This window comes from Corvus brachyrhynchos, unplaced genomic scaffold (genome assembly GCF_000691975.1).
Source record: "Corvus brachyrhynchos isolate BGI_N302 unplaced genomic scaffold, ASM69197v1 scaffold142, whole genome shotgun sequence".
NCBI classification, from domain to species: Eukaryota; Metazoa; Chordata; class Aves; order Passeriformes; family Corvidae; genus Corvus; species Corvus brachyrhynchos.
In genome coordinates this window covers 10241738-10260482 of record NW_008237226.1, presented here as the reverse complement: position 1 = coordinate 10260482, position 18745 = coordinate 10241738, and the positions used below count along the sequence as shown (strand labels likewise).

Below are 18745 nucleotides of genomic sequence, written 5' to 3'. Positions count from 1 at the left end.
TGCAGTTTAACATATCATCACAGCCAAAACACTCAGGTTTCATTGGAACAAATTATAATCTGAAAGCAACTTATTATGCTTTCTACCCTCCCACGTGATACCCATTTATATCTGTGACATTAAAATAAAGTATCAATCATTTAGAGGAAGCAATGGATGTCCCTAAGGACTGTATGTGTATGTAGAACCATAGAATACCAGGTTGGAAGGTGACCTCACAGGTCATCTAGTCCAGCCTTTCCCAGCAATAAGAAACCTGTGGGTAAGAAGTGGTATAGTCACACTGGCATTCTGTAATGGCTTTCTGGTGTCCACTGTGCTGCAGTAAAAACCCTCTGCAGCACTACTGCAGTCAGGATTTCCAGCAGGGTTAGTGTACTCCAGCAGTACCTCTTGACTGCGATGAGAGCTGGAGGCTCATCGTTATCTATAAAACCGGTGTTACAGAGGAGAGTGGTACACACTCCTATACAGGGTTTGCACATCTTGTGGATGAATGCAGAGCTCATTCTTTCCTGTTCATCCACATTTGCCAGCTAAAAAAAACCACAGAAAGGGTTTTTTTTCTGTGGGTCTGTCACTGTTGTGCTGTACTGTTTACGCACTGAAAACAGAAGTGAAATATAACCTGTTTCTTACTTTATAGCAATTTTTAGACAATTTTTTTCTGGCAACTCAAAATTAGTACTGAAATAGAGAATAAAAACATTCTGGAGTTATTTCTGTTTCATCCAAAACTCTGGCAAATCCCTTAACTGAAAAAATAACAAAAGATTTTTGAGCAGCTGATGAAATCAAATATTGTAACACAAGAAAGAAAGCCGTAAGTATTGTCTTTTTAAAATTCTTCCTCACATAATTGCTAAAAATGCTTGACAACAGAGTATTAATGATTTCATTACATATGTTTCCCCTAAATGCAAACATCTGAAGTTGCTGAAGATATACAAATACACAATGATCCCATTAAGGCAACCAGAACTTCAAAAACCTCGGGTTTCCTGCCGATCACAAAATATTAGCTTTTATTAGATACACAGCTTACTGGTGGACTTGGTGGTGCTGGGTTAACAGTTGGACATAATGATCTTAAAGATCTTTTTCAACCTAAATGATTCTCTGTTTAAATGAAAATTCTCACAGCAAAATTTTGTAGAATTCCAGTTTCCTTCCATATTCCAATACACAATGACAACATTGTCTTGGCCACAGAGGGACCCCAGGAAGCCCATCCATATGCACCACTCTGTAGTGTGAACATAGTGCCATTCTCCAGAAAGGTAATATTGAACCATAGTACCAATTGTAACTGTTTGCAAAGGAATGGTTGACTTTTCTGTATGCACAGAGCAAGGAAGAGCTGCTTCTCTATCTCTCCAGGTGACTTGGGTGCACTTCTGGGCAATCTGCAAGTGGTGCAGACCTGGGCTGCTTTGAGACAGAAAATATGAGGTACATCTCCAATTTGGTGAGAAAGATGTATTTTTTTGTGTGTAAGAGAATTGCCTAAGCCATCAAGTATTGAGGATGGTAAGGTGGCTACGTGACAGACATCATGGACTTTTAACAAAAAGGCTGGAGGTCTTCTGCTCCTTCTGGGAGTTGTCCCCAGTTGAGAAAGGGAGCAGAGAAGCACAGAGATACAGAAGTGTGAATTTCTGATGTAGATATATGAGGCCTATTTGGAATCTTGAGAGGTACCACCAGCAGGAGGGAGTTCCTGTCAATGAGTACTCATATTGTAACATGATCGACAGTTCCCACTGCAGCCTGATAAGCTGAAGCTGGATGAGAAAACCTCTCTGCTCTTAGGGCTTAAAACTGGATTTCCAGTTGAACAAGTGTTTCTTGGTATTGTAAGGAGGCTTTGCTCTATGTAATAGAAATTATTATATTTTATGCAGTATTAATTGTGATTATAAAATGTTAAATTACAGAAATAGTCTTCCCTGCAATGAAAGTAATGTATGTATTTACAACCTGGAAATGATGCAAATGACATACATGTAAATATCCCATGAGACCTTTCTTTCTACATAGAAAAAATATTTGATCATACTATTGGGGGTAATGTGCCAAGAAAACAACTGTGAGAATAGTGTTGTTACTTGTCTTGAGAAGAGCCTGTTCTTACTGTGGGAGGTTGCAAAGGATACATATTTCATCCACATACCACAAACTATCTACATTTCAGCAGATGTTTTCTCACAGCAGAAATTTTGGAAAAAAAGAGTCAGCCTTCCTAACCACAAGATATGAATCACACTACTGTAGCATGGAAACCAAGATGATGCACATTCAGAAATAACAAATAAAATCAAAGATAGCAGTCTTTTGTGATAGCTTCAATTCTTAAGAATTTCTAGTGGAAATTTGTTTGCTTTATGAACAAATTAAATTCTGTAGTTTACTTATGAAAGAGATTAAATTCTTCCATCTCTGTATACTTTTAGTGTATGTTTAGTCTCTTATTTTAAATTATGTCTCACTGACATGAGAGGCTACTTGCACTTAAATTTTACTAGAATTAAAAGTAGAATTGATTTTCATGTCTTAAATCCTTCCATCATGTTTTTTTTTGCCATGCTCTAGATTCTCATTCTTTCCTTCTTGTAGAGCTACAGTTTCATCATTCTGAGGAGGACTGAGAAGTCAAGACCTGCTTCTATTCGGACTATCAGGTACCTGAGAATGAAAAAAGAACAATTAAAATATCTAAGTTTCTGGGCATCTTTACTTTTACACGAGGTTTGTTGCATCCCAGCTGCTACTTCTGCAAATGGATGTAACCTTGCAGGGAGATGTCAGACCCAGGTCTGTGTCTACTCTGCACTATGACACAAACAGCAAAGGCAGCACCAGTATCAGTGCAGTGTGGTTTGCTGGAGAGATGCTGGATCAGCCTTTGCTGGGCTCTGACATGTGGCTTTCCCAGCAGGTGTAGAGCTGGCTCCAGTACAGGGCTCAGCTGGGGGCACTGTACCTCACTCTAATAGTTCTCCACTTCCTTTGTTCTTGCGCTGTGTTCAAAACTTCTCTTTCTTCCCCTTCACTGATACACTTATCCTGCTGTCCTTGAACACACAGTACTTTTTCTCAATACACCTAGTAGTTACTCAATATTAGCATTGTTTTAATTTCATCATACAATCTGTGTTGTAGCTGTGGTGCAGATGGGTGAGGAGAGAGGAGAGAGACAGGGCACTTAAGGGAGATGAGTCCCAAACTTAGCATAAGTGTGGTGTGCCTTGTCTTCATGAAGGAGTTGTAAACCTGACCTACTTGAAGTTATCATCTTACCTCCCACAGGCAGCTAAATTCTAACACGTTTGAATGTCCTACAGACATTTGTATAAGGCTGGAAAAAACAGATCAGCCTGTCACAGAAAGTAAATATATAGATGCAAAAACCCCCCAAACATATGCATTTTGTTAGCAGTCAGACAAGATTCATGCAAATAAAATTCATTCACCCTATCAGAATTATTAGAAAAAGCTCTGCTCTGGATCTGTAGTTTGATCTCATCATGAATTTTGAGATTTTGGTGGGTGAAATACAGGGCGTATTGGCAGAATGAAGAATACATTTACCCCCCTTCTCCCAGCTCTTCTTAAGCAACTCTGAATTATCTTGCTTTTAAAGACTCTGAATGACATAATAAGCATGTATGTATTTAACAAAATCCTAACTGAATTTTTAAAAATTAAATTAATACTAATATCTTTTATTGTTCTTCCATATTGCGGGGCAGAAACCAAGCAAATAAATAAAACTGAATGCCACAGAACTCTGCCTTCAGCTAAAATTGAGATTATTAATGCATGCAGACAGGTCAAATACTGTTGTGGTTTCACATCAGTTTCTTCTGTTTTACTTCCAGATTTTTGAGAGCTTCCCTTAGGTAAGGAAGACATCTGTTTATGTCTGAAAACAATAGATATGCTCAAGCTGGAATGTGGAGGAGGTTTCTCTTCACAAAACAAGCACAGCACTCTCCTGGCAGGCTTGCCAGAGGGCACAACATAACTAAGAATATGAACTGCTCCACTTACCATCTCTATACAAACACAAGATTTTTCTCCAAACATGCCCTTGGTGATACCAGAGAATGTATCTGACGCTAACACTGGAATATTCCCATTTATTTCCTGACAACATGATAAACCTATCCATCCAAGTCACAAAAGTGGGTTACTTCCAGTATAGTCTCATTCAGATTATTACAGTGCAAAAAGCCAATAATAATAAAGAGGCAATGTGCCGTATCAGCAATAAACTTATGCATGAACAGAGCAAAATACTGGCCAACCTACAGTAGAGGAGCTTCTGTCCTCATTTTTCATGAAATTAATGTTTAGCCTTAAATGTCTACAATTATTCATGCAATTAAAGATGTAGTCTATAGAAATGAAATCAGGTCTACATTAACATGTTTTAAAAAATTTGGCTAAATTTTAAAGAATCAATCATAAAAAAGTTACATGTATACTACTATTATGAGATCAGTTAGAGATAATGCCTTGGCAATGATATTTCCTTCAAGCTATGGTGAGAATACAAAAACACTTTTCAAGTGCATTCATTAAGTTAACATATTCTATAATTAATAAAGAATCATGAGTCACTTTCTGGGAACAACATTAAAGGAACTTCAGGACATAGTATTTGAAGAAAGATAATTTGGGAAGTCCTGTGATAGTATGGAACTGCATTTCTTAATCATCCAGAAAAGTAATTTTAAGGGGAGGGAATTGGTGATTTCTTTTAGTAAAAATGAATCACAGAACTAAGTGCTGAAATCTGACAATCAGAATGAAACCTCACCAAATTATACAAGTAGCTAACAATATAGTTCTGAGACATAAGGAAACCATGGGTTTCTGGCAACTGTTTTCTCAAGAAAACTTGGAGCAGTTAGAGAAGATATAAAGCACAGAGCAATTAGATTGTTTCCTCTTTTTTACCATTGAAGACAACAGTTTATCAGATGATTCTGGTAAAAAAATTACTACTTTTCTATTCATGCATGTTTCAATGCATATTTACATACATTTACACACATTTACACACACCTTTCTTTAAGATTTAAAATAAAGCAGATTTTGAGAAATCAACAGTGAATAGAACTAATTTTAATTCATATGCTTATTTCAGAAGCAGCTTCAGCAAAAGGTTGATGTAGTGGTCCCTGCTTCCAGAAATGGTTCTAATTGTTTTCAATGATGATCTAATACAAATGTGTACATGGCATTTTAGCTGTGTCCATTAGCAGCTGTATTGGTTCTGGCTGGGGTGGAGTGAATTTTCCCATAGCAGCCCTCACAGTGCTGTGGTCTGCACTGACAGCTGGAAAGGTGTTGATTACACACCAGTGTTTGCACTACTGCTGAGCAGAGCTCGCACAGCATCAGCCCTGTCTTTCCAACATTCCTCCCTCACCAGCAGGTTGGTGGTGGGCAAGATCTTGGGAGACAATATGGCCAGGAGAGATGACCCAAACTGACCAAAGGGATACTCCATAAAATTCCATACCATGTATCTTCTCAGCAATAGAACCTAAAGGAAAGAGGAGAGGGGTGGGAGATTGGGGCCAGGGGTGATTTGTTATTTACGCAATTTTTCTTCTGGAGCAACTCCCATTTATACTGAAGCCCTACTTCCTGGGAAGTGGCAAGACATGAACTTCTGATGGGAAGCAGAGAATAAAATATTTTTGTTCCCTGTGCTTCTGCATGCATGACCTTTGCTTTTGCTTTATTAAATTCCGCTTATCTTGACCCATGAGTTTTTTCCAACTTATTTTCTCCCTGCCCTGTCCAAATGAGGAGGGGAGTGATAGAGCAGCTTGGTGGGCAGCTGGCATCCAACCAAGGTCAACCCAACACAATAGGGTACTCCAACCCCCCGACTAGGTTTTTTTTTGCCTGTTTTCCTTTCCACCCCATGACACCTCTTTTCTCAGCAGCACAGATGCATCAGCTTCAACTGCCAGAGCAGCACCCCACTCAGGCTTCTACTCAGACCTGTGGTTAGGACAGATACTGGAGACCCCAGGTTCAATTCTCTCCAGTTTGAAGAGTCCAGTACTACCCACTTCCTCTGGCAGTATCAACCTCCATCAGACTTAACTTCATATCATACTTCTCAGATTTTCCTGCAAGACTTTGATAAAGCAGCTCTCCAGGACAAGCACTGTGAGCTATTGTTCTCAAATACTGAAATGCTGGTCAGAAGGGGGAACATCTGACAGTTCTGAAATTTTTAATCTAAGAATGTCATATTCAAAGTCTGGCAGTCCCTGAAATGGATGAAGTAAAATTAAGGTTATCAGATCTTCTTTTCACCATCATTCAGACAGATTCTGCTCTACTTTATTATGAAATGATAACAAGGCTAGTCCTGCTTTTATTGAGGAAGAGGAACCAGATCCTATGCCATAATTTCACACTTCTCTAATTTGTTTCAAAAGAAAGGAAAAGCAGTTTAATATATTCCCTTCCTTCTTCTCCAGCTAAATTACAATTATTCCCTGAGACTTGTTCATCTACCACAATGTTAATAGTAACAATAGTACTTTTAATAAATAGTACTTTTTATTAATAAAAGCTAAAGAATTTTATAAAATAGAAACTTTAAAGGTAAATGTAAAAGAAGGCATAACTTATCTATTCATCTTCCTTTTCCATTCTGCTTTTTTAAAAGTCTTTCTTCCTGAAATTGTTATTTGTCTCTGTCTCACATTCCAATTCTATTACACAAAAACTCTTACTAAGCTTTTTTTTCCTCTACTAATCTTTCTTCCACCATCTAGCAGAAAGATGAAAGGCAGGTAATTTGGCTGCAGGGTCTCCAGACTGATGAGAAGCAAGAGACTCTGTGCACAGAGGAAGTTCTAACATGACCAAAGAAAACATCCCAGAAATGTGTTTTTCAGTGACACAACTATTATTTGGAACAAGTCATTGATCAGGACATACATTTTATTGCAATGAGAAAGTAACAGTCTGTATTTTACATCAAAGAAGAATTTTTCCACTGAAGGCAAAAAAAAAAAAAAATTATTTTGCTTGGGAATAAGAACCAAGAAATTATATCACATCTTTACAATCTTCCAGAGTAGTAGTACTCAATCATCGTCTTTAAGAGGAAGTTTATGAGTGTGTTTTGTTTTCATTAGCTATTTTGTAATTATATTCTTCTTACTATTTGAAACATTTGTTCTTAAAGAGATAAAAATTTGCATTCTGAAAGCTAAACACATCCACACAGTGCTTTGTTGAGCCTCTTACAAAGTTTGAGATGCAAGTTGCAATAGACACATCTGTGCTTTTGTCTTTTGATAGAGTTTCAGCCCAAAGTGTGAAAATAACTGAAGTCAGATTGCTCCTGCAAGGTAAAGTAAATAGGTCCTGACATGACCAACAGACACAGACAACCCAAATTACTTTCAAGAATAATGCCTTTTATCTAAAGTGAGTAGTCCACCTGCTTCTTTTTTTCCTGTTGTTTTAAGCCTGACTCTTCATTTGAAGAGAAGTTTTCTTTCCTGAAGGGGAAATATAAAGAATGGGAACTGATATCAAAAGACAACAAGCTTTACAAATGTATCTAAGAGACACAAGCACACAGTGTCTTGAGGGGGAATGAAAAAAAAAAAAAAAGAAAAATAGGATTAAGTTATTTACACGTTTCTAAATTTTCATCAATGACAATCTCTCCATAAGAGTTGACATTAATGACCCCCATGACAAATCCCCAAAACCCTCAAACTTAAGAAAAATTCTTTCCAGTTCCTCTGTTTTCTTTTGTATCTCAGAAGGGAGGCTGAGGTATAACACAACAGGTAGTTAAAGAGAAAACTAGTAGAAACTAAAGTTTATCATTTCACTATGCAAACCAGTCTCAGACTCTCAGTGAAGCTCCTGGCAATGCCTGGGATGCTTCCACTGGCAGCTGAGAGCAGGCATTGGCTGGAACCAGCTACTGACACCATTTTTTTGCCTCTGTGCTCTTTTACTACAGTGACAAACAATCAGTGCAGGTAATTCTTTTCACACTAAACCCTTTTCTCAGATTAATTCATGCACTAAATAACTCTGCTTATTCTGCTTCATATGATTGCAGGAAATGTCATTCCTCCTCTTTTTTTCCTCCGTAATTTTTTTTAATTTTTGCATTCCAGGCAACATAACATCTGCACAGTATAATCAACAGGTGACTTCTTGGGGATCCCATCCATGACTTACCACAGCTCTCCTTCCAGCCAAATCTCCTTCTCCAGTCTCTATTCTTTCCCTCTAACCTCCTACTGCTGCCAGCATGCCCTACAGTTTTTCAAAGGTGCAGTGCAGTATTATGGTAAGTGTAGTCCAGGGGCCGCATTTACCACACAGTACTGATGTTTATTAGCTATAAATCCCATGGCAGGTATATGAAATATGGTAGTGTCAGACACCACAACTTTTCAAAATGTAAGCATTCTTCAAAAAGTATGGGCTAAACTTATTTTCTCCATTCTTCCCTCAGTTAAGAGTAAAAAGATGAAGATAAGGCAGATGACCTATTCTTTGCTCTATTACGAGTGATGTGAAACAGCCTTTGCCCCCCAAAATGTACTACCATCAAGCATTTAAAAGATGAGAGTAAATGGTCACAAGTGCAATATAGCACTGACAGAATTCCACGAGGTTGCTTTCCTTTTGCATGTCACAGTCTAAAGGCTCTCCTGAAAATCTTGGTATTGCCATTGCTGCCTTGCAGTACTTTATCAATGCTGGTCAAATGCCCTGTGTGTCTCTCTCTCATTTGGTCATTAACTGTACTAATTAATGCAGCATCAAAATGAGTATTTAAGGGTCGTTCTGTGAAGTATGTAACTCCATGGTTTCAGATGAAGACTCTTAGTTTAAAAGTTTGCACATCAATCTTGAAGGAAAGTAAAAAGAATAAGAAGGAAGAAACTCTTCTGCAGGTGAGATTCTCTATCATCTTGTCATAGTATTTCTCAAGCCAGAAGGACTCTCTGAATATACTACTTCAGTAAGACATAGATAATACACAGAAAACAAGCTAACACCCTGTATAGAGTTTTGTGAAATTTCATGCACTGAGATGATCACATGCATTATAACATGTTGCTGACTCATTGCAAGTACAGGAGAAAATGGTTTGCCCTCAGGGAATATAATAGCTTATCTGTTATCTCTAATTTGCAAAGAGAAAGAATAATAACCATGAAGTCATAGCAAATGATCTCCACCTGTAACACTGATGAAATTCTGGGGTGGAGCTGGCCAGGTGAAACTGTAGAGGTTGAAACTGTAAAATAAAAACATGTCTGGAAAATGTTGTGTATTGAGACATGAGACTTTTTTTTGAAGATAAACAAAATAACAAAGTTCCATTATGATTCCTGTAGAGAAACATAACAAGTCAAATAACCACAGTGTATTTTGTATCTGGGGAGGAGGATGGAGGTGTATGTGGGGAGGGGGGAAGACAAAAAAAGAAACATCTTTTGTCTGAGTCTGGCATCCATGAGAAAAAAGAAGTTCCTTTCCTGAATAAGTTTCTCTTCTTAATAACTTCCTAAACTCCCAAGGTATACTTTTTATTTTTCTCCTTAGTTAAGGAAGTGGAAGCCAAAAAATTGAGAAAAATAATTGCACAACATCACAAAGGAGAGACTATGTCTGGTTTAGAGAGGGGTCAGATTAGTCTGTGAAAGCAGAAACTTCGTACTTGTGAAATTTAAATTTCAGTATCAGCACTTACTGTATTTGAAAACCTGTAGACACTGGATACATATGTTTGGATATGTTTATCAAAACAACAGAATTTTTCTCACCACTGATCTGGAGTCAGTGCAACTTTATTTCAGTGTGGATTGGGGTAACCATGGGCTCCCCAGCTGTATGTAAATGGACTACAAGCATGGTGGGATAGAGGGTGCCAATCACTGCCACTAACTGTGTGCAGTTTCACCAATTATCTTTGTGAGGAATCACTCTTCTAACTCAAAGCCTAAGTTTAGTGCTGTCTTGTTACAGTTTTACTTACCTGTGGTAAATTTATCTGTGGTGGAGGGGACTCAACCACCCCAGGTCCTTAATTTCCTCTGCAGTCACTAGACAGAGGGAGAAATATTTGGGGACCAGTAGAGGAGAATTCAGTCCATTTACCATAGATGGTTTCCATCTCTTTGGATGTGCAGGCAATTTATAAAATCGTCTGCCATTAATTTTGGATAGAAATCTATCTCTCTTACTGATAGTATAGGGGACTGAAAAAATGTTAGAAAAATCAATCTTTTCATGGGTCAACTGACCTAGCTTTCTTTTGACAAGCCTAGATCTACCTTCTAATATGACTCAGTAAATGTGAGATAGTTCTTAGACCTGAGATACTTTGGATCATCTGGGGTACTGCTACTGATAGAAATAAAGACAGAGGCTACAGCATAAACGGGTGTTAATTTTTTTACCAGGTTTCTGCTCTGTGAAGATTTAGTAGGTGACTGTAGCACATGGAAGAATTACCTGCATTTGGTAGAACTAAACTCATCAGTCCATGAAAAGCATCCAGTGAAGCTGCACTAATGTAATCTCTAGAGCGGCTGGAACCTATGAGAAATGTAAAGCTATGCTGAATAGTCGATGGTATATATTAGGAACCAAGGAAAATATAGTCAGTTGACCATAGCCTTTCTTACTCAACCTTTGAGTCAACACAACTGCATTTACATCAGTAATTTCAAGCACAGAGATGCCAGACCCTTTACCAATAATTATGGGCTTCAGTTTTCCAAATGGTTATGGAGGTTTTATTCTAAAGTCTGATACTACAAAGTGGACAAGAACCTTGTATCAAGTCAAGGTTAGAGTCAGTCTTGGTCTAACTGGGCCACTAGTTTCTCATATTCTTATGTTAAAATTTCCTAATTGTTACTGATGACACCATGGACTGGCATGATGTCGATTACATTGTGCTTTTGACCGTACAATCTCAACATTCAAGTACATATTTACAAGTGGGAAAAAAGTTTTGCAAGATTTGGGTTTCAATTTTCCCCTCTGCAGAGACCACTATTCAATGTAGTAGGTACAGAAGAAGCTCCATTAAAGCTCCATTAAGGACATAAGAACTTCAATTTACTTAAAAACATTGATTTCCAAGTTGGCAGGATGTATGTAGAATTGCATGAGACAGGAAGAGAATAATAGTTAAGAACATTGTGTCCTTGCTTTGAAAGCTTTTGCTGGAAGCAAAGTTTTATGATTTAAGTAAACTTAGAAAGAAGAGGGTATGGAGTGACCCAACAAGATCTTTCACAGTTGAATGTGCTTCTATAACTTAAAACATGCACTGGAAAACACAAAAATAAAAAAAAAAAGTAGTGGTGGTGTTGTTCCCAAGATAATAGTCTACATATTAACTTAAACCCACTCTTTATTCTACCCTGGTGATGGTCAGAACCAGTTTTGAATTTGTTAATTTTCTTTTAACAAGAGACAAACATTTCACAAAGCATTTATTAGTGCATAGATGATAAAAAAAAAAAAAATGGATCAGTCCAACACACAGCACAGTGCTTCTCTTCTGAGGAAATTTCTCTCAGTAGAAATGCAAACAATACAGAACATAAAATATTCTAATCTCATATAATAATCTCTAAAGCCACCCTTCTTTTTCATCATAGCAATTAAAGTCACTTTGCCATAGTCCTACACAATCCTAATGGCTTTTTCCTTCGGCATTTGCTTATTGTACCTCCACTGGACTGTAAGCCCAGGAGTGTTGAAATGCATGCAACAATCGTCACAGAGACCTGTCTAGATTATAACACTAGACCATTGCTAATTCAATGCAATTGTTTAATAGCAGAAATCAAACCTACAGCTGATACAATTGTCAATAAATATACAAACATTGCTGTACATATTTGCATCTAGAAATGCCCAGATGGCAAACCTGCAGGATAAGTTTCTTCACTTGCTTTACCAAAACTTGCCCAGGCTCTCCCTGGTCCTGCCTGCTCAATGAGTGCAGTTTGTCATATAGAACAGAATAAACAAAGCAAGTGGAGAGTAAAGCTTCTGACAGTGGTGACCTGGTCTCTGTCTGATTCCATCTGGTGTGACAAGGTACCAGAGCCTGGACCTAGTCCTATTCACTGAACTCCTACAGGAATTCAGAATGAATGCAGAATAAACTTCATGTGTACCTTTACAGTAAGTATTTCAATCCATGTAATTCTGTCCATTCAAAACTGACAATCTGAACTCTGACAATGCTTTTGAAACTTCTGTTTAAAAAATTTCAGTGCTAATACTGATGATAATGAACCCATGTATGTATACATACACATACACTAACTAGACAATTTTCTTGTTCCCTTTAAGAGCCTGATATTTCTTACTTTCAATTGTGGCATCATGTCTTAAATTTGAGGGAGCTCCCAGTTGCTCAGATTAGCGTATCTTACCACTTTATTTTTATTGGCTATCAAAATGTGTATATTTATTCACAGTAAAACTACTGTAGTTCATTTTCCAGCACAATATGTAGTAGAGTGTGTGCTAAAAGAGCGTGAGTTCTTGTAAACTTTGTGAGAGGAATCCAGAACTCCCTGAACTCTGCTGAACTTAGTGGTTTTGCTGCTGGCCATGAAGAGGTCGTCCTTTTACCCTCATCCTGTCTTGTTCTACAAAGAACCTGGACACTTGTTAACTCTGACATTAGCCAAAAGAAACAAAGAATACTGGTTGTTAAAATTTCCTGTTTTCATGGCGTTAGGAAGTTTAATGGCAATCTAACTCTTACCACACAGTTGTGAATGCTGTGAAGTGTTCACCTTCATCCATCATTTTAAAACTGTCATAATTTTAGAGTCTGGAAGTAAAAGCCAAAAATCCAGAAGCAGAACTCTATTAGTGATTCATTGGTGATTCAGAGTGTCTTATTTATTCCCTATTTCTCACCAAGGGAACTTGACACCCACTTCCTATCACATCGTTACAACCATGAGTGTCAAGCCACAATATTGTTTTGTTGCTGCTTATGATTGCTAAATGCCAGCTTCTTCTAAAAAAAATAACTGCGTAAATAGGTTTTCTTAATATCTTCATTAGGTTCTATGGCTTAGAGCTATCAGTGGCCAGCTAGAAATCACACTGGATGAGAAAGATAAGATCTGCAGATATGCAGCTTCCAGTCTGTCTTCTGTGAAATTTTTAAATTGGTTCAGCTAAGTCATTTGAACCTTACTACACTCTGAATCTTGAATTGTGTAAGGAGGTTGATAGGTTTTTACTGAAATATTTTCTTGACTTCTGAAACCATCTCAGCAAGAAATAAGCTAAAATTGGAGATACTTGAAAGTGTTTTTCTGGTTTGTAAAAAATGTTCTTGGTTTGGTTTAGTTGGTTTGTTTTTTGATTCTCTGTGGTTTTGGTTTTTTGTTTTTTTTTTTCCCCTTTGTATTTTTAATGTGTTTTAAATTCAAAATAGATTAAATCGATCTTTTCCAAAATTTTTAATGAACAGCAAACTTCCCTTATCCTATTCACTGCCAGTGAGACTGGCATTCTTGTCACCAGATATGCCTGCTCTGAGGATAGGGAAATGAAGTGACATCCAATACATTTTAACTGAAATTTTTCAGGCTTGAGCAATAGACCTCCAAAGAAAACAACTTGCAGAAGATTTTATGTCCTGATATGCTAAAGATAATTTGTACTTGTCCTATATTTTCTGAATTTAAATCAGTTTATCTGAAATTGTTTCCAAATGCTTTACAAAGTCCCACATATACTTTAGACCCACCTGTGAAATCACTCAGTGATCTCCTTTTCCTTCTTCAGACAGCTCTCTATCACTGTAAACAAAGAAAAAAGGCTGAAGAAAATCAGTTTGTTAATAAACAATAAAATAATGATATTAAATAATAAAATGAACAACAAAAATTTAAAAATAAAATAATTTTAAGTATCATAGTATTTAACTTATGATAGTATTGCAAGGTTTCATTGGAAGTTTGTCTATCAGAATTCCTATTCTCACTGAGGCCTAAGCTTTACAAATTGCTGGATAGATCTGCACTGAGATTATTTCCATGTCTCACACAGAAAATTCATCTCTTTTGGTATCAACATAGAATGAATCCAAGAAAAGCATGGAAGTGGAGAAAGCTCCACACCCTACTAGGAAGGGTACTTATTTCAAACTAAGAGTTTAGAAATTCTACACTGAAAGCCCATATTTTTGTAATTCAGAATGACCTGAGACCAAATATTTGTTTCAAGCCTATGAGAAAACTAATCAAAACCTGCATTTTCGAGCAACAGAGTAAAACCTACTCCCCAGGCTAATCTATGCCCTGTGGCATACTTCTACTAGAAATTCATCTTCTTCTCAATAACTTTTTAAATTTCTCTTTGCCAAACCAAAAGTTTTTGGTTTTTACCATGCTGTGTTTTGGCAGAAGGAAGTCTTGGCAAACCTGTTTTAGTGTTAAGCATGGTGGCCTTGGTCCAGAAAAGCACTTACATTCTTAACTCTAAACAAAGACTTAAATCTTATTCTTTCAGCGACTTGAAGTTTTCTAGTGTTCCTTTAACATCAGGGATGTAATAAGATAGGAATATAATAAGAATATATTCTAAGGCAAACATCCTGCTATGATTCAAAATAACCATGTTCTAGGAACTCATTAAGGTTACTGTGATTTTGTTTAATTCATCAAAAACAATTAGAAAACAATTGGTTTTGGGGTTTTTTTTTTTAACTTTCTGTTTATAGCTTGTCTAATTTTTTAAGAAATGAAAGTTAAAACTTCCTTAAATTACTGTGAAATCCTAGGACCATTGGAAAGAATAACTCTGTAGTACAAAAGTATGGAGATGGAATATAACTCCATGTTATATGTTTTCTTTTTAATACCATATTGTACAGTATTGTATCTTTTTGCAATATGAAAACTAAATATATGTAACCCTACTGATATTTTTAAAACTTATTTACATTTTAATAAGAAGCTGTATGCATTTGTAACTGTTAGATATAAGAAAATAAAAATATGAGGGCCATGTGAAGACCAGAAGTGTTCATTTCTGTCTTACCAAAGTTGTGCAAATAAAAGTTATTTGTAATTATATACATATCTTTATACACTTCTATACACAGAAGTAGAAGAGATTTCAACAAAATGTTTCAAGGCTACTTTAGCTTCCAGTGTTTCTCACCTGGGAAAGTAAGTATCTCCTAACTTTTTTGGTGTTTAAGTACACTTGAGATAAAAAGCCAAATAATCATGAGTAATAAAGTCATAGGTAAGCAGATAATAAGACAATAACCAAGAGCAGAGAGATAACAAACAAGAAAATTCCTCGTAAACCTAGCATTTGTTGTTAGATGCTCTGCAATGTGAGAAAAAATTAGATGATCAGGTTATACTCTTCAGGGAGGGCACAATATTTCTGAGGCCAGAAGATATTTTTTACTGACTTTTTCATGCAATACATATCTGGCTAGGGCCTGTGACTAAATCTGGAGTCCACTTCCAAGGTGTTAATGCAGAACAACTCACTCCCCACAACTCGTATTTCCATGGCCTACTGCACACACCAGGATATTCCTTTAACTTGTCAGGAAGCTGGGGCAAAGAGAGGTGATTTGCCCATCCCCAGAGTAGACTAAAGAAGCTGTGACAAGAGTGCAGAGCCAGTGGCTCTCAGCCAGCTTTTGGCTGCCACATCCAGGGCCCTGGGACCTCAGCTGGATGGATGCTGACAACCAGAGTGTGTGGCACATTGGCAATGGCTTGGTGTGAGAGACCGCGCTGAAGAAAAGTCATGAGTCTATACTGACTTGGACAGAAATGCAGGAAGGAAATACAGACTTCAAAGGCCCATTATACCATTTTATTGCCAAACAAGCTAAAAGGAACCTAATTATAACTGTGAATGTGGCCAGCAGGGTCAATGGTCCAGCTGGAAGTCAAGCTCTGTTTGCTTCATGCTAAAGGTCCCTTGAAGTTCTTGTTGTGTCAAATGTCAAGCCTATTTCTTAGCAAAATTTTAACTAGTTCACGTGAAATCAACAATAAAAACCTTATTGACTTCAGTGAGACCAGAATCTGACTGTAATCCACGATGAGAACATTTCTTATGTTAGGTAAGTATTCCATTTGATATCAGGTTACTTGCAAACTTTTCTCATTGATGTCTTCTGAAAGAAGGTGTTTGTACCCACAAAAAATAAAGGATAATACTGAGTCTAGTACTTTTGAGACAATAGACTGCACTCTTTTGAGTCTTCTCAATAATATTTTCATGCCCCGAAGGCAGGCTGAACAGCACATCCCTGTTGTGAAACTTTCCTTCAGTTACCACTAGAAAGAATGCCTTGGGGTTTTTTCCACTTTCAAAGCATCAGGTTTTGCAAGCTTAATTTAAAACCATCAAAGAATGTATTTCTTTTAGGCTGACTAAGAAAAAAATTTTCTGAGTTAGGAAGGATTTGTAGATACAATGTTACAATGTGAAATTTGTTTCAAAGCTGTAAGATGATCATATGTTTAAGAGATTTTAACCGTGTGATTATCATGTGTCCTCATTATACTGTAATATCCTTCTCCATACCTAAGTTTTTGCAGAGTCAGGGTGGGTAAAAAGTATTAAAATTTTGGTCACTTTTCTGTTCTATAGAAATACCTGGTGGCTGCAGTGAAACATAGCAGTCCTTCATCTGACTTTTTTCTTGAAAGAAGAGGTCTATCTTTGGTCCCTTGGCATCTTCTCAAATCCTCATTTTCAGGAACACTTTCTTTTTAGATTCTTCTTACGCAGACCTATCAATTCAACAACAATGTGCACCACCCCTGAAAACAGAAGGGCTGATGCTTTCTCCATGCCAGCTGTAGTCTTCAGATGGCTGGGACCAGGCAGGGATTTGGTCTGCCTGGAAAGTGGTCTGGTGAAAGCAAAGATGAAACAAATCCAGGAGTCTGCACTGTGGCTGGGTGAAAGCAGCTGCACAGCTGCAATCGTAGCAGAGCTGGTGTTCACTGAAATGTAGGGTGGCTTTGGAACTTTCATAGTATATTCTGAGGTCCAGGCACCCAGCCAGATAACACCTCTGACTTCAGCAGGGGCCTAAATGAAAGAGTTTGTCTGGATTCCTGGGTAGACAGCCATTATCTCAGCATGGAACCAAATAATATTGTTGTTGAAGGCATTCATGTTTCTACCTGCTACAGATCTCCACTTTTACACATATCAGAAATGTTTGCTAACTTTGAAATGTTTCAGAAAATGGTGAATAACATCATTCTATTTCCCTGAACTATTTTCTCCCCAAACAGAAAAGAAAAACAAAACAGCAGTCAGGTATTTTCAGGGTTTTCCAGGTAAAATTATGTTATGTTGTTCATTGTTATGTAATCACAGTTGAAATTATTTTTTTCCTTGGGTTACTGAATCCATGCTTTGAACTCCAAGTGTTGGTATGCATTTAAGTCAGAAAAATATCAAAAGTTCAGTGCTTGAAGGCATATCTCCCTTTTTAGGCAGTGCTCAGGTCTTGAACTTTGGAAAAAAAAAAATCTCTGTTTTTCTAATACTGCTGTGACTACATCTGCAGCTGTCAGGAGATCTATATCCAATAGCCCAAAAGGCATTTTGAGATGAGTAAGGTTCAATTTTTAATGTGCAATAAATAGCTTAGTGTGCTTTATTAATTCCATTTAACCTCCAAACACTTTCCCCTTTTCTCTTACTCTACCAAAAGAATGTCAGCACCAACTACGCCATTTCTGACACAACATATCACCTCTTGTTATAGAACTTTCTGTGGAACATATTTTCTCTTTACTTCTGTACTGTCTTATGCCAGAGCTCACTAAAATGATTAAAATACACTCACTAAGGCTACAAATTAAGGGAACAAAGAGATATTTATGGGCTTCTTTACTCAATGCTAGATTATAGAGAAATGTAAAAAAACTTAATATTTATAAAGTGCTTAATGTTTTGATCCAAGCATTATTTTCTTCTGGATGTGGCTGAAATCAGTGCTTTTGTAAAACGTATCATGTGTTCTACACATAACAACATCTACTTTTTTCTGTATACTACACCTACTCATTCTAGAAGACAGCCATAAGTAGCCACTGCCCTGCTTTCAAATCATGCTTTTCTCTATTTTTTCTGACTTTTTAATAAAAAGGTGTGTTATCAAGGATTCTTCAGTTATCACAAGGGCTGAGTACATGAGTTTTATACCTTATCTGAAAAAGGAATAAAAATTCTCAGCATTATAATAGTAAGGGAGTGGTTTAAATCATTCTGGGATTAAAGTGCTGTTAACAGAGGGTCTCTGTCAAACATTTTTCAGTCATTTATTTTTTCCTGATGTCACCCTTCTTTATGGTAAACTAATAAAATGCTTATTTGGTGGTGATACATTATCTCAGTGTAATGTAGCTGCATACAGACCAGCTGCTTTGATTGCTAACAGAATTGTGCAAATGTGGCTTGGCCACATTCAGTCGCTGTTGAATGATTGGATAGTCTGATAGTGTTGGATCTGATGGATTCTTTTTAACTGAAACCTTTAGTTGGAAAAATAAGGATTTGTCAGTAGAAATTTCTCACCAGTAAGATTACTATCTTTCCAGAAATATTTAGATTTTTTAATTTCATGTTATATTTTGATATATTTTTAAGTCCAATATAAACTTATATT

General features: G+C 36.9%; 1 long non-coding RNA gene across 7 annotated transcripts in view; it reads left to right on the top strand.

Moving 5' to 3' along the window:
- LOC108445455 overlaps positions 1–18745 on the top strand; it is a 118223-nt gene that overhangs the window by 13930 nt on the left and 85548 nt on the right. For 4 of the 7 annotated variants that reach the window (XR_001860320.1, XR_001860315.1, XR_001860317.1 and 1 more), the window contains exons 2-4: positions 2617–2681; positions 3882–3902; positions 8184–8359. This is a non-coding gene — a long non-coding RNA (uncharacterized LOC108445455). Of the gene's footprint in view, positions 1–1380; positions 1453–2616; positions 2682–3881; positions 3903–8183; positions 8360–18745 lie in introns of all 7 variants that reach the window. The other 3 variants (XR_001860318.1, XR_001860319.1, XR_001860316.1) reach the window with 3 other exon arrangements.